The sequence below is a fragment of the Carcharhinus amblyrhynchos genome, chromosome 6 (assembly GCF_965287045.1).
Source record: "Carcharhinus amblyrhynchos chromosome 6, sCarAmb.v2.hapA, whole genome shotgun sequence".
Classification (NCBI taxonomy): Eukaryota; Metazoa; Chordata; class Chondrichthyes; order Carcharhiniformes; family Carcharhinidae; genus Carcharhinus; species Carcharhinus amblyrhynchos.
Window position 1 is genome coordinate 66516771 of NC_137329.1, and position 19256 is coordinate 66536026.

General features: G+C 49.2%; 1 protein-coding gene across 14 annotated transcripts in view; it reads left to right on the forward strand.

The window, feature by feature from the left end:
* pacsin3 (protein kinase C and casein kinase substrate in neurons 3) overlaps nucleotides 1-19256 on the forward strand; it is a 62102-nt gene that overhangs the window by 18803 nt on the left and 24043 nt on the right. The window contains exon 1 of one of the 14 annotated variants that reach the window (XM_080191651.1): nucleotides 4254-4278. The exons of 10 other annotated variants lie outside the window; for them this stretch is intronic. The gene's annotated coding sequence lies outside the window, so the exon portion shown is untranslated. Of the gene's footprint in view, nucleotides 1-4253; nucleotides 4279-5674; nucleotides 5747-19256 lie in introns of those variants that run through there. 3 more of the 14 variants (XM_080191653.1, XM_080191644.1, XM_080191649.1) reach the window with 3 other exon arrangements.

Genomic DNA, 19256 nt, shown 5'->3' on the forward strand with positions numbered 1-19256 from the left:
AATTCAAGTTTGTTGTCATTGTATAATATACAAATACAATGAAATGCGAGTTTGCAGACTCCCAAGATGCAAAAAGAAGCAAAGCCATTATAAAATGGTGCCAGTAAGCATTAAGTGTATACATGCATATTGCACAATGTCCATTGCCTAGGAATATATTAAAGGACAGAGTTCAGCTGGGTAACAGCTCTGGGGAAGGAGCTATTCCTGAGCCTGGTCGTATAGGTAATTGGTATGCGCTATAAGGATATGACGGATGAGGAAGCCAGGGATAACTGTGTGAACGCTAGAGAGCATGTCAGTATATGGAAGGAGAAAGTGTTGGGTACCCTAAATTGCATTAAGGTAGGCATGTCCCTGGGGCCAGATGGGATCTATCACAGGTTCGTAGAAACCCTACATTGCAGGAAGAGGCCATCTGGCCCATCGAGTCTGCACCGATCACAATCCCACCCACACCCTACCCCAACATCCCTACATGTTTACCCACCAATCCCTCTAACTACATGTCTCAGGACACTAAGGGGCAATTTAGCATGGCCAATCAACCTAACCCGCACATCTTTGGACTGTGGGAGGAAACCTACGCAGACACGAGGAGAATATGCAAACTCCTCACAGACAATGACCCAAGCCGGGAATCGAACCCAGGTCCCTGGAGCTGTGAAGCAGCAGTGCTAACCACGATACTACCGTGCTGCCCAGGTTGCTGCGGGAGGCAAGGGGAGAAATAGCTGAGGCCTTTGACCATAGGTGGGGTTCCAGCGGACTGGAGAATTGCCAATGTTCCCATGTTTAAGAAAGGAAGCAGGGATAATCCAGAAAATTATAGGCTGGGGAAGCTGGTGTCAGTGGTGGGGAAGCTACTGAGGGACAAGTTAATGATGGGCAGCATGGTGCTGTATAGGGAAGGTCATGTCTCACCAACTTGATTGAGTTTTTTGAAGAGGTGACAAGGATAATTGATGAGGGAAGGACTGTGATGTAGTTTATATGGACTTTTTGACAAGGTCTCATGGCAGATTGGTATAAAAACTAAAATCGCATGGGATCCAGGTGGACTGGCCGGGTGGATACAAAACTGGCTTGGTCATTGAAGACAGAGAGTAACAGTGGAAGGGTGTTTTCCAGAATGGAGATTTGTAACTGGTGATGTTGTGCAGGGATCAGTACTAGGATCTCTCTCTTGTTTGTAGGATATATAAATGATCTGGAGGAAAATGTGGGTAGTCTGATTAACAAGTTTGCGGAGGACACGAAGGTTGGTGGAGTTGCTGATAGTGCCGGGAATTATCAGAGGATGTAACAGAATAAATACAAAGAAGAGAACATAGAACAGTACAGCACAGGAACAGGCTCTTAGGCCCACCAAGCTTGCGCTGATCACATTGTCCTATTTAGACCTCTATTCCCTGCCTGTTCATGTGTCTATCCAGGTAAGTCTTAAATGTTGTTAACATGTCTGCTTCAACCACCTCACTCGGTAGTGCACTCCAGGTCCCCATCACCCTCTGTGGTAAAAAAACTTGCCCCACACAACTCTACTGAACCTTCCCTCCCCCCAGAAATGACAATTACAATGGCACACAAGATCTTGTGCCCCTTGTAATTGTCATTTCTGCTCTAGGAAAAAACTTCCAACTGTTCACCTTATGCCATTCATAATTTTATAAACTTCTAGTAGGTCACCCCTCAGTCTCCACCTTTCCAGGGAGAACAATCCCAGATTATTCAATCTCTCCTCATAGATATAGATAGATAGATTAGAGATGTTGGCACAGAAATGGCAGATGAAATTTAATCTGGACAAATGTGAGCTGATGTATTTTGGAGGATCAAATTTAGGTGTGAATTATAGCGTAAATGACAGAACCCTGAGGAACATTAGCGTACAGTGGGGGTCTGGGTGTGCAGGTCTGCAGTTCCCGAAAAGTGGCAACACACGTGGGCAAGATGATTAAGAAGACATAGCATGTTTGCTTTCATTGGCCAGGCATTGAGTACATGTTGGAGCTATGTAAAACGTTGGTTAGGCTGCATTTGGAGTATTGCGTGCAGTTCTGGTCACCACACTCCCAGAAGGACGTGGAAACTTTGGAGAGAGTGTAAAGAAAGTTCACCAGGATGTTGCCTGGTCTTGAGGGCATTGGCTATGAGGTTGAATAAACTAGGATTTTTTTTCCCCTGGAAAGATGGAGGTTGAGAGGAGATCTGATAGAGACCTTCAAAATTGAGAAGCATGGACAGGGTGAATAGTCAGAGGCTTTTTCCCAGGGTGGAATTATCAATTACAAGGGGGCACCTTAAATCTCTAGTAATTGACTCTTTCACCCTGGGAGAAAGCTTCTGACTATCCACTCTGTTCATGCCCCTCATAATCTTGTAGACTTCTATCAGGTCCCTCCTCAACCTCTGTCGTTCCAAGTTTCTCCAACCTCTCCTCGTATCTAATGCACTTCGTACGAGGCAACATCATGGTTAATCTTTTCTGTACCCTCTTCAAAGCCTCCACATTTGACTGGTGATGTGGCAATCAGAATTGAACACTATATCCCAAGTGTGGCCTAATTAAGGTTCTATAAAGCTGCAACATGACTTGCCAATTTTAAACTCAATGCCCTGGCTGATGAAGGCAAGCATGCCATCATTGCCACTTTCAGCGACCTGTGTACCTACACCCAGATCCCTCTGCCTATCAGTACTCTTAAGGGCCCTGCCATTTACTGTACATTTCCTATCTGTATCAGACCTTCCAAAGTGCATTACTTCACATTTGTCCCGAGTAAACACCATCTGCCATCTCTCTGCCCAAGTCTCCAACCGATCTATATCCTGCTGTATCCTCTGGTCCTTATCACTATCTGCAAATCCACCAATCTTACTATCTGCAACTTACTAATCAAACCAGTTACATTTTCCTCCAAATCATTTATTTTATATATATATATATATATAATTACAAACAGCAAAGATAGTAGTACTGATCCCTGAGGAATGCCACTACATTCAGAGACGCACTCTTCCACTGCCATCCTCTATCTTCTATGACCAAGCCAGCTTTGTATCCACCTTGCCAGCTCACCACTGATCCCATGTGACTTCACCTTCTGCACCAGTCTGCCACGAGGAACCTTGTCAAAGGCCTTACTGAAGTCCATGTAGACAACATCCACTGCCCTACCCCCATCAATCATCTTTGTCACTTCCTCGAAAACTCAATAAGTTAATGAGACATGACCTCCCCTTCACAAAACGAAGTTGCCTCTTGCTGATATGTCCACTTATTTCCAAGTGGAAGTAAACCCTGTCTCGAAGAACCTTCTCCAATAATTTCCCTACCGTTGACGTAAGGCTCACCGGCCATAATTACCTGGATTATTCTTGCTACCCTTCTCAAACGAAGGAACAACACTGACTATTCTTCAGTCCTCTGGGACCTCCCTGTAGCCAGTAGGAATGCAAAGATTTCTCTCAAGGCCCCAGCAATTCCCTCCCTTGTGCCTCTCAGGATATACCCCAGAATACTATCAGGCTCTGGGGACTTGTCTACCTTAATGTTTCTCAAGACCCCCCCAATACTACCACCTCCTCTTTGATTGCATCATGACCAAAACTATCTACACATCCTTTCCCAGACTTATCAACCACCAAGTCCTTCTCTTTGGTGAATACTGATGCAAAGTACTCATTTAATACCTTGCCCATTTCTTCTGGCTCCATGCATAGATTCCCTCCCCTGTCCTTGAGTGGGCCAACCTGCTCCCTGGCTACCCTCTTCTCTTTATATATGTATAAAAAGCCTTGGGATTTTCCTTAATCATACTGGCCAATGATTTTTCGTGACCCCTTTTAGCCCTCCTTATTCCTTGTTCAAGTTTCTTTTTACTTTCCTTTTCTTTCCCCACCCCCCACCCTGGCCAGGTGAGGAAGTTCCTCAGGGTTATGGAGGAGGCGGGAGGGGTTGCATTCCCACAGTTCACAGCCCAGTGGAGGGATTCTCCAGGAAGTCTCCCAGATTACCGAAGCGCTACAGACTCCCTCTCAGGTCACAGAGAGATCACAGAGCCCCTCTGGGTCATGGAGGGGGATCGTCTACCTGAGTAACACAGGATTGAAACTTTCCATAGGGCCAGGGTTTCCTCTGGGGTCAGTGAGGGGCCGGGCCGGTCCGGGGTCGCTGAGGGGTCAGGCCAAGTCAATCCAGTCCGGGGTCGGTGAGGGGTCAGGCCAAGTCAATCCAGTCCGGGGTCGGTGAGTTGTTGGGCCTGTCTCACTCAGGTCAGTGAGGGATTGGGCCTGTCCGTTTATATTAATGATGTAATAAATAAATGATATTTATTTATTATATGTTATATTTATTTATAATATGTATTTCCACCACAGAGAGAATGCCTTTTGAATGGGTGTTGGAAGACTGAAGCATATAAATCTGCTATAAATTGCTCCAAGTTTGCTCTCCCCGAGCATGTTTTGTCAGACAGGTTGGAGTTCTGACCTCTGGCTTCTTATCCTCGGCAGCTGCAGAATGAAATAGCTGACACTGGCTGAGTGGGAAGCCCCATTCTATTCAGCTGTTTCCCACTGAGGATATGGCCAGATTCTTGTAGTGCTGTGTTGGGGATAGTTGTGGCTTTGATGGGGAGTTGAGTAGGAGGCCTCTGTCACGATCAGCTAACTACACTTGCCAGATTCAATCCTGTGTCTGCTCAAAACAGCGGTAGGGAGTTGTTTGTTTGTTTGACATGGACTGGACTTTGTCGCTTGCTGCTCTGGTCACCCTGTAGCCACTCTTCATTTTCAAATGGCACTGTCACTGCAGTTATTTCTTTCATACTCCAGAGTACACGCGACAATGTGCTCTGTTTTATAGAGTCATTGAGGACCCACCGATTTCTCCATCAAAGGTGTGAGCAACAGAGATACACAGCTACTAAATGACAACATCCTCCTCCACCCACCTTCCTTCTCTTTTCCACCACCACCCCCCCCCACGCCAACAGCAGCATTCTCCTCCACCCCCCAAGATCTCTTTCTCCACTTCCCACTCTTTCTCTCCCCCCCCCCCTCAGTGGGGAATCCCTTCCCATCAGTGGGGATTTGGGTGGTAGGAGAGTCGGGGCCGCTGGAGAGAATGACTAAGGCAGAAGAGAGAAGTGCTGGAGAGTGGAGGGATGGTGGGTGGAGATGAATGTCACACAGGGTGGGGAGAGCTGTAATCCCTGGTGTGCAGTGCTGCCTGGACCCTTCATTTCTGTGTGAAATATTCCTGTGCCAGAACTGGTTGGAAATATCTCAACCCCGCCCTTTCCTGGCCTGCTGCCTGTACCAATCCCAGAGGTGGGTATTCCGGGACGAGGCTTAAAAAAGGACCAGATCTAGTTGTTCCTGCAGTATAGTTTGGGTGGGACTGGGGTTCACCAATGCCTTTCAGGACCCTGAAAGCTGGGTTGCCGTCCAGTACACAGGGTGTGTGAAATATCACAGTATTAAAATCTGGCGTCTGCTCAAGTTCCTTACAGGGCTTGTCACTGCCCTGTCCATGTGCTGCTTTCTATTGCTAGCTCTGATCAGGTGACAGAGTGGGTTTGAAGCTGGGAATGTGCTTTGTGACATCCACTTGTCATGAACGTCATGTTAATAAAATGGAACAGGAGCCTATTAATAAGAATGATTTGGCAGCTTGGGGGCAGAGAGAGAGGGAAACAGACAGATGGAGTGAAGGAAACTGTTTGTACAATATTACTGGGTATGTAACCTCTTCATGTATCTATAAGTTTGATTTATGTAATTGACTGCCTTGTGATGAGGGTTTGGGGTTCACCCCAGCTTGAATTTCTGACTGAGTGAAGGGGAATTGTTGGCAGTTGGGTAACAGAAACTTGCTGCTTTCCCTCTGTTCCCCATCCAGCCCAAATTCATCAGGACCACACAGCAAAGTGGCAGGTCGATACAGAAACTTGATGGCCTCATTAGGGTTGCCAATCTGTGCTGGTTTATAACGTGACTGCTCTATCAAATGCTATATTGTAATGTGCTGGATAAATATAATGAGATGAGATGACACTGCTCTGCAAAATCAAATTGTCTCACCGTGTGAAAGAAAGCACACGTCTGTACAGTTAGCTATTGATGCGGATGTCGCCTGTGATGTCAAAAATATGGTAACAGCCCAGATATGCGGATATATCAGTGACTGATACCAGCCTGACAGACAGAAATCACAGATCCTCATCCTATTCATGTCCGTCGTGTATCTCAATTTACTCGCACTCACAACTTTGTCTTTTGGCACTGCGTCACAGTGGAATGCTCCACCCCTCCCCCACTCGCATTGCATGACACTGGAATGCTGCCCTCACCCCCTTCATACTGCGTCACACTGGAACGCTGCCCTTGCCTCACTGTGTCACACTGGAGCACTGCTGACACCTTGCAGTGTGTCGCACTGGAATGCTGCCCTTGCCCCCTCACACTACGTCACACTGAAACACTACCCTCGCCCCTCACTGCATCACTCTGGATTGCTGCACTTGCCACTTGTGCTGCGTCACACTGAACAGTGCCCTTGGCTCACACTGCATCACAGTGGAATGCAGCCCTCACCCCTTTGCACTGCATCACACTGGAATACTACCCTTGCCCATCCTCGCACTGTGTCACTCTGTAATGCTGCCCTGGCCTCATACTGGAACACTGCTGACAGCTTGCACTGCATCACAGGGAACACTGCCTTTGCTTTGCACTACGTCACACTAGAACGCTGCTCTTGCCTCACCCTGCATCACAGTGGAGCGCTGCTCTTACCTCCCTCGCACTGCATCACACTGGAACACTGCCCTCTCCCCCTCACTCTGCGTCACACTGGAACACTGCCCTCTCCCCCTCACTCTGCGTCACACTGGAACACTGCCCTCTCCCCCTCACTCTGCGTCACACTGGAACACTGCCCTCTCCCCCTCACTCTGCATCACACTGGAACACTGCTCTCTCCCCCCTTAGACTGTGTCACACTGTAACACTGCCCTCGCCCACCTCACACTGCGTCATACTCCAACACTGTCCTCGCCTTCCCTCACACTGTGTCATTCTGAAATGCTGCCCTTGCTCCCTCATACTGCTTCACACTGGAATCTGGAATGCTAACTTTGCCCCACCCTCGCACTGCGTCACACTGGAACGCTGTCCTTGCCTCACCCTGGATCACAGTGAAGTGCTGTTCTTACCTCCCTCACACTGCACCACATTGTAACACTGCCCTCATCTGCCTCGCACTGTGTCACACTGGAATGCTACCCTTGCCCCACACTCACTGTGTCACACTGGAATGCTGCCCTCTCCCCATCTCACACTGCATTACGCTGGAAAGATGCCCTTGCCCACCTCACACTATGTCATACTGCAACAGTGTCCTCACCCCCCCCCCCCCCCACACTCTGTCAAAGTGGAAAGCTGCCCTCGCCCTTGCCCTTGCCCTCACCCTCCCCCACCGCCCCCCCCTTGCAATGCATCACACTGGAACAGCGCCCCCCCCCCCCCAGCCAACTGTGGCAGACTCGAATGCTGCCCTCGGCCCCCTCACACCGCATCACATTAGAATGCTGCCCTCTCTGTAAGTGTGAGATCATCCATTTTGGTAGGACCAATTGCAAAATGGACAATTATTTAAATGGTAAAAAATTGCAGCATGCTGCTGTGCAGAGGGACCTGGGTGTCCTTGTGCAGGAATCTCAAGGAGTTGGTTTGCAGGTGCAGCAGGTAATTAAGAAAGCAAATGGAACTCTGTCCTTCATTGCTAGAGCGATGGAGTTTAATACAGCAAGATTATGTTGCAGTTGTACAAGGTGCTGATGAGGCCACACCTGGAGTACAGTTTTGGTCTCCTTACTTGAGAAAGGACATACAGGCACTGGAAGGGTGCAGAGGAGATTCATTAGGTTGATTCAGGAGTTGAGAGGATTGGCTTATGAGGAGAGACTGAGTAGACTGGAGCCTTCCTCATTGGAGTTCAGAAGAATGAGGGGAGATCTTATAGAAACATATAAGATTATGAACGGACTAGATAAGATAGAAGCAGGGAAGTTGTTTCCTCTGGCGGGTGAAACTAGAACTAGGGGGCATAGCCTCAAAATAAGGGGAATCAGATTTAGGACTGAGTTGAGGAGGAACTTCTTCACCCAAAGGATTCTGAATCTGTGGAATTCCCTGCCCAGTGAAGCAGTTGAGGCTACCTCACTGAATGTTTTTAAGGCAAGGATAGATAAATTTTTGAACAGTAAAGGAATTAAGGGGTATGGTGAGCAGGCAGGTAAGTGGAGCTGAGTCCACAAAAAGATCAGCCATGATCTTAATGGCGGAGTAGGTTCGAGGGGCCAGTTGGCCTATTCCTGCTCCTAGTTCTTATGTTTTATTGTCTCTCCCCCTCACACTGCATCACACTGGAACACTGCTGACACTTTGCACTGCATCATACTGGAATACTGACCTTTCCCCTCTCACACTGTATCACACTCAAACACTGCCCTCACCTACCTCGCACTGTGTCAGACTGGAATGCTGCTCTCACCCCTCTTGCCCTACATCACACTGGAGCGCTGTTCTCCCTTCCCTCCCCCACCCCCGACATCATACTGCAACACTGCCCTCGCCTCCCCTCACACCCCACCCCCTTGCAATGGATCACACTGGAACACTGCCCTCATCGCCTAGCACTGTGTAACACAGGAATGCTAGCCTCCCCTTGTGCTGCGTCACACTGGAAATTTGCCTCTGACCCCACCACCCCCCACCCCCTTGCACTGTGTCACACTGGAACACTTCCCTCACTCCTTCACACTGCATCACAATGGAATGCTGTCCTTGCCTCACACTGCATCACTGTAGCACATCCATTGCCCCCCTCGCACTGCATCACCCTGGAACCCTGCGTTCAGACCCCTCGCACTCTGTCACACTGGAACGCAAATGCATTGCACTGCATCACAGAGTGCTGCCCTCACATTCCTTGCACTTTGTCACACTGAAACACTGCCCTCCCCCACTTCATTGTGCAGTACACTGGAACTCTGCCCTTGCCTCGCACTGCATCACACTAGAACATTGTCCTTGCACTCCCTTACACTGCATCACACTGGGACGCTGCCCTTGCCCCCTCACACTGCATCATACTTAAATGCTCCCCCCTCACACTGCATAAGACTGGAATACTATCCCTCTCACACTGCAACAATCCCCTTGCCCCCTCGCACGGCATCACGCTGGAATGCTGCCCTCACTCCCCTCACACTGCCTCACACTGCATCACACTCACATGCTGCCCTTACCCTCCCCATGCACTACGCCCTACCGGATCCCTGCCCACGCCCCCTCGCACTGCTTCACACTGGAATATTGCCCTCACCCCCCCACACTGGGATGCTGCCCTCGCCCCATTGCACTGATTCACACTGGAACTCTGCCCTTGTCTCTCACTGCACCACACCAGAACGCTGCCTTCATCCCCTCACAATGCATCACACTGGTATACTAGCCTCCCTTTGCACTGCATCACACTGGAATGTTGCCTTTACCCCCCCCCCCACTCCCCCAACTCTGCTTTCAACTGGGTCATTGCCCAAGCCCCTTTGCACTGTGTCATACTGGAATGCTGCCCTCGCATCTCCCCCTCACAGTGTGTCACACTGGAACACTGCCTTCATCCCCTCACACAGTGTCACACTGGAGTGCTGGCCTCCCCTTGCACTGCGTCACACTGGAATGTTGCCTTTGCCCCTGCCCCCCCTCACCCTCTCGCAGTGTGTCACATTGGAACGCTGTCTTCATCCCCTCACACTACATGACACTGGAATGCTGGCCTCCCCTTGCACTGCATCACACTTGAATGCTTCCCCTTCACACTGTGTAACACTGGAATGCTACCTCTCTCACACTGCAACACTGCCCTCGCCCCTCTTAGAATCATAGAACCATAGAACCCTACAGTGCAGAAAGAGGCCCTTCGGCCCATCGAGTCTGCACCGAACACAATCCCACCCAGGCCCTACCCCCATATCCCTACCCCTACATATTATATCCACTAATCCCTCTAACCTCCACTATCCTGGACACTAAGGAGCAATTTGTTAGCATGGCCAATCAACCTAACCTGCACATCTTTGGACTGAAACGTACAAGATCATACATACATATGGATCGAAACATACAAGATCCTGAGGGGTGTTGACAGGATGGACATGGAAAGGATATTTTCTTTTGTGGGAGAATTTAGAATTAGGAGTCACCATTTAAATATAAAAGGTCACTCACTTAAGACAGCGATAGAATTCCTGCAATGCAGGAGGTCGCCATTTGGTTCATCAAGGCTGCACCAATTTTCTGAAAGAGCATTGTCCCAAGGCATTGTCCCCACCCCCCCCACTCCCATCTCCATAACCACTCACATAAACACTGGCTAATCAACCTAACATACACATCTTTGGACACCAAAGGACAATTTAGCACATCCAATCCATCAATCCTGCACATCTTTGGACTGTGGGAGAAAACCAAGTACCCAAAGGAAACCCTGCAGTCATGGGGAGGATTTGTGAACTCCACACAGACAGTTATTACCCAAGGCCAGAATTGAACCTGGTTCTCTGGCACTCCCTAACCACTGTGCCATCATAAGGAGAATCTTCTCTTCTCAGCACCCTGAGTTTCCGGAACTTCTTCCTCCTACCACTGCGACAGATCCACAGCAGACACCATCTCCCTGACCCTGCACTCAGCCCTGGAACACCTAGATAACAAAAACACCTACGCAAGCCCTTTTTTAAAAATCGATAACAGCTCAGCCTTCAACACCATTATCCCTACGAAATTCATCGGGATCCATGGCCTGTGCCTCGGCTCCTCCCTCTGCAGTTGGATCATGAACTTCCTAACTCACAGACCATAATCAGTAAGGAAAGGCAAACATCACCTCCTCCATGATTATCTTCAGCACCAGTGCCCCACAAGGTTGTGTTCTCAGCCCCCTATTATACTCCTTATACAAATATGACCATGGGGTCAAATTCCCCTCCAACTTGATTTTCAAGTTTGCTGATAACACCACCGTAGCAAGTTGGATCTCAAACAATGACGAAACGGAGTGCAGGGAAGAGATAGAGAATCGGTTGAACTGGTAATAATCTCTCCCTCAATGATGGAGACAGTCATTGAGTTCAGGAAGTGTCGAGGAGAACATGCCCCATCTACATCAATGGCGACAAAGTAGGAATGGTCGAGAGCTTCAAGTTTTTAGGTATCCAGATTATCAACAACCGGCCATGGACACCTCCCCGCCTCATGCCAACACTATATAGTTAAGAAAGTCCACTGATGCCTCTACTTTCTCAGGAGACTAAGGAAGTTTGGCATGTTTGCTAACTTTTACAGCTTGCACAGCATCACATTGGAATGCTGCCCTTCCCCTTCGCCCCCCCCCACACTGCATCACACTCAAATACTGTCCTCAGCACCCCCCACACACTGCTGGCCATGTCCCCTCATACTGCATCAGATTGGAATACTGCTCTCACCCACCTCGCACTGCCCCCATACCCCTTGCACTGTGTCCCACTGGAATGCTGTCCTTATCCCCCAAGCACTGAATCACACTGGAACTTTGCTTTGCCTTGCATTGCAGCACACTGGGACGCTGCCCTTGCCACCTCCCCCGACAAACTGCAGCACACTGGAATACTGCCCTCACCCTCCTCACACTGTGTCAGGTTGGAACACTGCTCTCGCACCCTCACACTGCGTCGTACTTTAATGCTCCCCTGACACAGTGCATAACACTGCGTCATATTGGAGTGGTGCCCCCGCCCCTCTTGAAATGCATTACACTTGAATGCTTCCCCCTCGCATTGTGTCACTCTGGAATGTTGTCCTCGCCCTCCTTGCACTGCATCATGCTGGAACTCTGCCCTTGCCCCCCTCACACTGGAACGCTGCCCTCATGCTGCATCACACTAGAACACTGCACTGCCACCCCTCGCACTGCATCACACTGGAACTCTGCACTCACCCCCTCGCACTACGTCACACTGAAACGCTGCCCTCCCCTTACACAGCGTCACACAGGAATGCTGCCCCTCCTTGCTCTGTGTCACACTGTAACGGTGGTGTCACACTGGAATGCTGCCCTCACACCCCCTTGCGTGATGTCAGACTGGATTGCTGTCCTTGCCTCGCACTGCATCACACTGGAATGCTGCCCTCGCTTCCCTTGCACTGCATCACACCAGAACGCTGTCCTCACCCCTCTCCCCCTTGCATTGCATCATGCTAGGACACTCCCCTTTCCCCTCTCATAATGCATCACACTGGGACACTGCCCTTGCCCCCTTGCACTCCGTCACATTTGAACGCTGCCACCTTGCACTGCATCACAGTATAACACTCTCCTCTCACAGTGTACCAGACAGGAATGCTGACCTCACCCCTTTGCACTACATCACACTGGAAATCTGCTGTTGCCTCACAATGCATCATACTGGAACGCTACCCTTGCCCCACCCGCACTGCATCAAATTGGAACGTTGCCTCACTCACCTCACGCTGGAATACTGCTTTCACACCCTCATACCGCGTCACACTGGAACATTGCCCTTGCCTTGTCCTGCTTCACAGTGGGACACTGCTCTCATCTCCCTTGCGCTGCGTCACACTGAAACACTGCCTTGCCTCCTCACACGGCACGACACTGGAATGCTGCCCTCGCTCCCCTCACACGGCATCACACTTGATCGCTCTCCCCTCTCACTGTGCCACACTGGAACACTGTTCTCACCCTCCTTGGACTGCATCACCTTGGAACTCCAGCCTTGCCCCCCTCACATTGCGTCACACTGGAACGCTGCCCCCGAACCCTCATGCTGGGTCACAGTTCAGCGCTCCCCTCTCACACTGTCTAACACTGAAATGCTGCCTCTCTCACACTGCGTTACACTTGAATGCTCCTCTCTCGTACTGTGCCACACTGGAATGCTGCCCTCACCCATTCACACTGCATCTCACTTGAATGCTGATCTCACCCGCTCACACTCCATCACAGTGGAATGCTGCTCTCCCCCACACCCTTCCGCACTGTCACACTGGAACACTTCCCTCACACCCCCCCCACCTCCCCCCGCACTGCGTCACGCTTGAAGGCTCCCACCTTGCACCGTGTCGCAGTATAACGCTGCCCTTGCCGCCTCCACGGCATCACACTGGAACATTGCTCTCATCCCCTCGCACGGCATCACACTGGAAGTCTGCCCTCGCTCCCATGCAATGCAAAACACTGGAACACTGCTCTCATCTCACACTGCATCACACTGGAGCGCTGCCCTTGTCTTGCACTGCGTCACACTGAAACACTGCCTTTACGCCGCCCTGCATTACACTGGAATGCTGCACTCACCCTCCTTGCATTGCATCACACTGAAACGTTACTGTTGCCTCCCTTGCACTGCGTCACACTGGAACGCTGCCCTCTTCACACTGGGGCACCCCTCCTTCGCACTGCATCACACTGGAATGCTGCCCCCCACCCCCTCCCTTGTACTGTGCCACACTTGAACGCTCGCCCCCTCACTCTGTCAAAGAGCAACACAGCACAGGAAACAGGCCCTTCGGCCCAATGAGCCCGCGCCGCCATCTTAACACTGTTTTTCCTCCTCCACCCTTGACCCGTGTCTATGCTTATGGTGCCCCCATTGGAAACCAGATTCAGGGGAGAATAATTTAGGGACAATTTGTTCACCAGTCAGCCTAAGAGCACATCTTTGGGGTGTGGGAGGAAACCGGAGCACCCGGAGGAAACCCACGCAACCACAGGGAGAATGCACAAACTCCCACAGATACTGGCCCAAATCCATGTGTCTGCGCAGCCAGCAGTGATAGTCACTGAGCTGTTGTGGTGCCCATCTGCTGGCCCAGTTTTAAGCATACACAAATGACGCAAAGTACTAGGCCACTCTCAAAACATCCAAGAGCAGCCCACGCACGACCCACCGTGTGCATGCCCCTCGTTAGACAACAAGGTGGACCAACGCACCTGTGCAGTAAAAGAGACAAAACATCAATACATGTAGCATTAGATTTCCAGTAACGTCCCGAGGCTCTGACCCTTATTTAAAACCTGTGTGCAGTTTTGGGCGCCGCACCTGCGCAAGGATATTTTGGCCCTGGAGGGAGTGCAGAGGAGGTTTACTAGGCTGATACCGGAGTTGAGGGGGTTGAGCTATGAGGAGAGGCTGAATAAACTAGGCTTGTACTCGTTAGAGTTTAGAAGAATGAGGGGAGATCTCATTGAGACGTATATGATGAATGGGATGGATAGGATAGAGGTGGAAAGACTCTTCCCGCTCAAAAAAGACAGTAGGACTAGATAGTAGCCTCAAGATAAAGGGGGGGCGGTTCAGAACGGAGTTGAGGAGGAACTTCTTCACTCAAAGGGTGGTGAATCTCTGGAATTCTCTGCCCGTTGAAGTGGTGGAGGCTGCCTCGCTAAATATTTTTAAGAAGCGGGTTGATGGGTTTTTGATAAGAGAGGGGATTAAGGGTTATGGGGAGAGGGCGGGAAAGTGGAACTGAGCCACGACAGATCAGCCATGATCTTATTGAATGGCGGGGCAGGCTCCAAGGGCCAGATGGCCTACTCCTGCTCCTATTTCTTATGTTCTTATGTTCTTATAACCCTCCATCCCTGTTTCGCTCATGTGCCTATCTAAGTAAACCTTAAACAAGTCCAGCGTGCCTGCCTCCACCACCTTACTTGGTAGTGCATTCCGTACCCCCGCGATCCTCTGTGTGAAAAACCTCCCTCTAGCACCCAAATTATACTTCTCCCCCCTCACCCTAAGCTCGTGGTCCCTCGTGATATTTGTCTCCAATCTAGGAAAAAGCCTGCCACTGTTTATCTATACCCTTCATTATTTTATACACCTCTATCAGATCCCCCCTCAATCTCTGTCTTTCTAAGGAAAAGAGCCCCAGTTTACCCAATCTTTCCTCATATCCCAGTCCTTCCATACCAGGCAGCGTCCTGGTAAACCTCCTCTGCACTCTCTCCAGGGTCTCCACGTCCTTCCAGTAGTAAGGTGACCAGAACTGGACGCAGTACTCCAAATGCGGTCTAACCAACGTACTGTACAACTGTAGCATTAGACGCCAGCTCTTATACTCTATACTCCTTCCTATAAAAGCTAGCATTCCATAAGCAAGTGTCACAGTGGAATGCTCCCCTCCTCACTTTGCGTCACAGCGGACTGCTTCCCCTTTGCACTGTATCAAACAGGAGCGCTGCTCTTGCCTCACACTGTGTCACACTAGAACACTGCCTCCCTCTCGCACTGTGTCTCACTGGAGCACTGTCCCCTGCTCACTGCATCACACTGGATTGCTGTCTCCACCTCGAACTTCATCACACTCGAACACTCATCTCCTCACTCTGCGTCACAGTGGAACACTCCTCCCTTGCACTGTATTAAACTAGAATGCTGCCCTCACCCCCCCCATCGCACTATGTCTCACTGGAATGCTGCCCTCGCCCCCTCACACTGCATCACACTGGAATGCTGCACTCACCTCTGTCGAACTGCATCATACTGAAATGCTGCCCTCCTCTCGCACTGCTTCTCACTGGAACACTGCCCTCACTTCGCACTGCATCACATTGGAACACTGCCCTCACCTCGCACTGCATCATACTGGAATACTGCCCTCACCTCGCACTGCATCATACTGGAATACTGCCCTCATCCCCCTCGCACTGCATCACGGTGGAACGCTGCCTTGGTTTTGCAGCTGGAATATCTGGTCTGCTGTTCTGGGTGGTTGTTATAGACTCATGGTGTACTAGAGGCTTACAGCATGGAAACAGGCCCTTTGGCCCAACTTGTCCATGCTGCCTTTTGTTTAACCTCTTAAGCTAGTTCCAATTGCGTGCATTTGGCCAAAGCCCCTCTATACCCAACTTATCCATGTAACTGCCCAAACATTTTTAAAAGACAATTGCACCTGCCTCTACTACTAACTCTGGCAGCTTGTTCCAGGCGCTCACCACTTTCTGTGTGAAAAAATTGTCCCTCTGAACCCTTTTGTACCTCTCCCCTTTCATCTTAAACCTATGTCGTCTAGTTTGGACTCCCCTACCTTTGGGAAAAGATATTGACTATCTAGCTGATCTATGCCCCTTATTATTTTATGGACCTCTATAAGGTCACCACTAAGCCCCCTACGCTCCAGAGAAAAAAATCCCAGTGTATCCAGCCTCTCCTTATAGCTCAAACCACCAACTCCTGGTAGCATCCTAATAGTGTTTTCTACACTCTTTCTAGTTTAATAATATCCTTTCTATAACAGGGTGACCAGAACTGTAAGCAGTATTCCAAGCGTGGCCTTACCAATGTCTTGTTCAATTTCAGTACTTCCCAACTCTTGTATTCAATGTTCTGACCAATGAAACCAAGCATGCCGAATGCCGCCTTCACCATTCTGTCCACCTGTGACTCTACTTTCAAGGAGTTATCAACCTGTACACCTAGATCTCTTTGTTCTATAACGCTCCCCAACACCCTAGCATTAACTGAGTAAGTCCTGGCCAGGTTCAGTTGACCAAAATGCATCGGCTCGCATTTATCTAAATTAAACTCAATCTGTCATTCATCAGCTCACTGGCCCAATTGATCAAGATCCCGTTGCAATCCTAGATAACCTTCTTCACTGTCCACTATGCCACCAATCTTGGTGTCATCTGCAAACTTACTGACCATGTCTACTAAACTCTCAAAGAACAATACAGCACAGGAAACAGGCCCTTCGGCCCTCCAAACCTGCGCCGCTCATTGGTCCAACCAGACCATTCTTCTGTATCCCTCCATTCCCAGTCTGCTCATGTGACTATCCAGATAAGCCTTAAACGATTCCAGCGTGTGTGCCTCCACCACCTTGCTTGGCAGTGCATTCCAGGCCCCCACCACCCACTGTGCAAAATATGTCCCTCTGATATGAGCTAAACCCTGCCCTCCTCACCTTGAACCTGTGACCCCTCATGTTTGTCACCTCCAACCTGGGAAAAAGCTTCCCACTGTTCACACTATCCATACCCCTCATAATTTTGTACACCTCTATTAGGTCTCCCCTCATTCTCTGTCTTTCCAGGGAGAACAACCCCAGTCTACCCAATCTCTCCTCCTAGCTAAGACCCACCGTACCAGGCAACATCCTGGTAAATCTTCTCTGCGCTCCCTCCAAAGCCTCCACATCCTTCTGGTAGTGTGGTGACCAGAACTGGACGCAGTACTCCAAATGTGGCCTAACCAACATTCTATACAGCTGTAACATCAGACACCAATTTTTATACTCTATACCCCGTCCTATAAAGGCACGCTCATTAAAATCATTGATATAAATGACAAATAACAGTGGGCCCAGAACCAATCCCTGAGGCCTCCAGTTTGAAAAACAATCCTCTACAATCACCCTCTTCTATCATCAAGCCAATTTTGTATCCATTTAGCTACCTCACCCTGGTTCCCTTGCGATTTAACTTTATGCAATAACCTACCGTGTGGTACCTTGTCAAAGGTCTTGTTAAAGTCCATTTAGACAACACCCTCGTCTACCCTCGTCTATCTTCTTGGTTACACCTCCATAAAACGCAATTAAATTTGTGAGACATGATTTTCCACTCACAAAGCCATGCTGATTGTCCCTGATCAGTCCATGTATCATTGAATGCCTGTAGATCCTGTCCCTCAAAATACCTTCCAACAACTTACCCACCGCAGATGTGAGGCTCACTGGCCTGTAGTTCCCAGGATTTTTCCTGCAGCCCTTTTTAAACAAAGGCACAACATTTGCCACCATCCAATCTTCAGGCACCTCACCTGTGACTGTCAATGATTCAAATATCTCGGCTACAAGACCCACAATTCCCTCCCTAGCCTTCCACAACGTCCTGGGATATATTTCATCAGGTTCCGGGGATTTATCTACCTTGATGTGCTTCAAATCTTCCAGCACCTCCTCCTCTGTAATATGTACACTCCTCAAGACATCACTATTTATTTCCCCAAGTTCCCTAACATCCATGCTTTTCTCAACATTGAATACTGATGAGAAATATTCATTTAGGATCTCACCCATCTCTTATGGATCTGCACATAGATGACCTTGTTGATCCTTAAGAGGCCCTACTCTCTCCCTAGTTACTCTTTTGCCCTTTATGTATTTGTAGAAGCTCTTTGGATTCTCCTCTGATTTATCTGCCAAAACAATCTCGTGTCTCCTTTTTGCACTTCTGATTTCTCTCTTAACTCTATCCTATACCCTCTATATTCTTCAAGGGATCCACTTAATCCCAGCTGCCTACACGTGTCATGCGCCTCCTCCTTCTTCTTGATCAGGGCCTCAATATCCTGAGTCATCCAGGGTTCTCTACTTCTACTAGCCTTGCCCTTCATTCGAAGAGGAATGTGCTTGCCCTGAACCCTGGTTAACACTTTTGAAAGTGTTCCACTTATCAGACATCCCTTTGCTTTCCCACACACATCCCCAATTAACTTTTGAAAGTTCCTGCCTGATACCATCAAAATTGGCCTTGCCCCAATTTGGAATTCTAAGTTTTGGGCCAGACCTATCATTCTCCACAGCTATTTTAAAACTAATAGAATTATGGTCACTGGTCCCAAAGTGATCCCTCACTAACACTTCCGTCACCTGCCCTTCATTATTTCCCAAGAGGAGGTCACGTTTTGTCCCCTGTCTAGTCAGACCATTCACATACTGAATGAGAAATTCCTCCTGAATACACTCAACAAATTTCTCTCCATCCAACCCTCTAATATTATGGCTGTCCCAGTCAATATTGGGAAAGTTAAAATCCCCTACTTTTACCACCTTACTTTTCTTGGAGCTATCTGTAATCTCATTACATATTTGCTCCTCAATTTCCCACTAACAATTTGGGGGCCTATAGTACAACTCTATCAACGTGACTTTTCCCTTCTTGTTTCTCATTTCAACTCATATAGACTCAGTGGGCGAACCCTTGGATATATCCCCTCTCAGTACTGCCATGAGGTTCCCTTGCTCAAAAGTGCAACTCTCCCTCCTCTCGCCTCTTGTTCTATCTTTCCTATCGTACCCTGGAACATTAAGCTGCCAGTCCTATCCTTTCCTTAGCCATGTTTCAGTAATAGCTATAATATCCCAATCCCATGTACCCATCCATGCCCTGA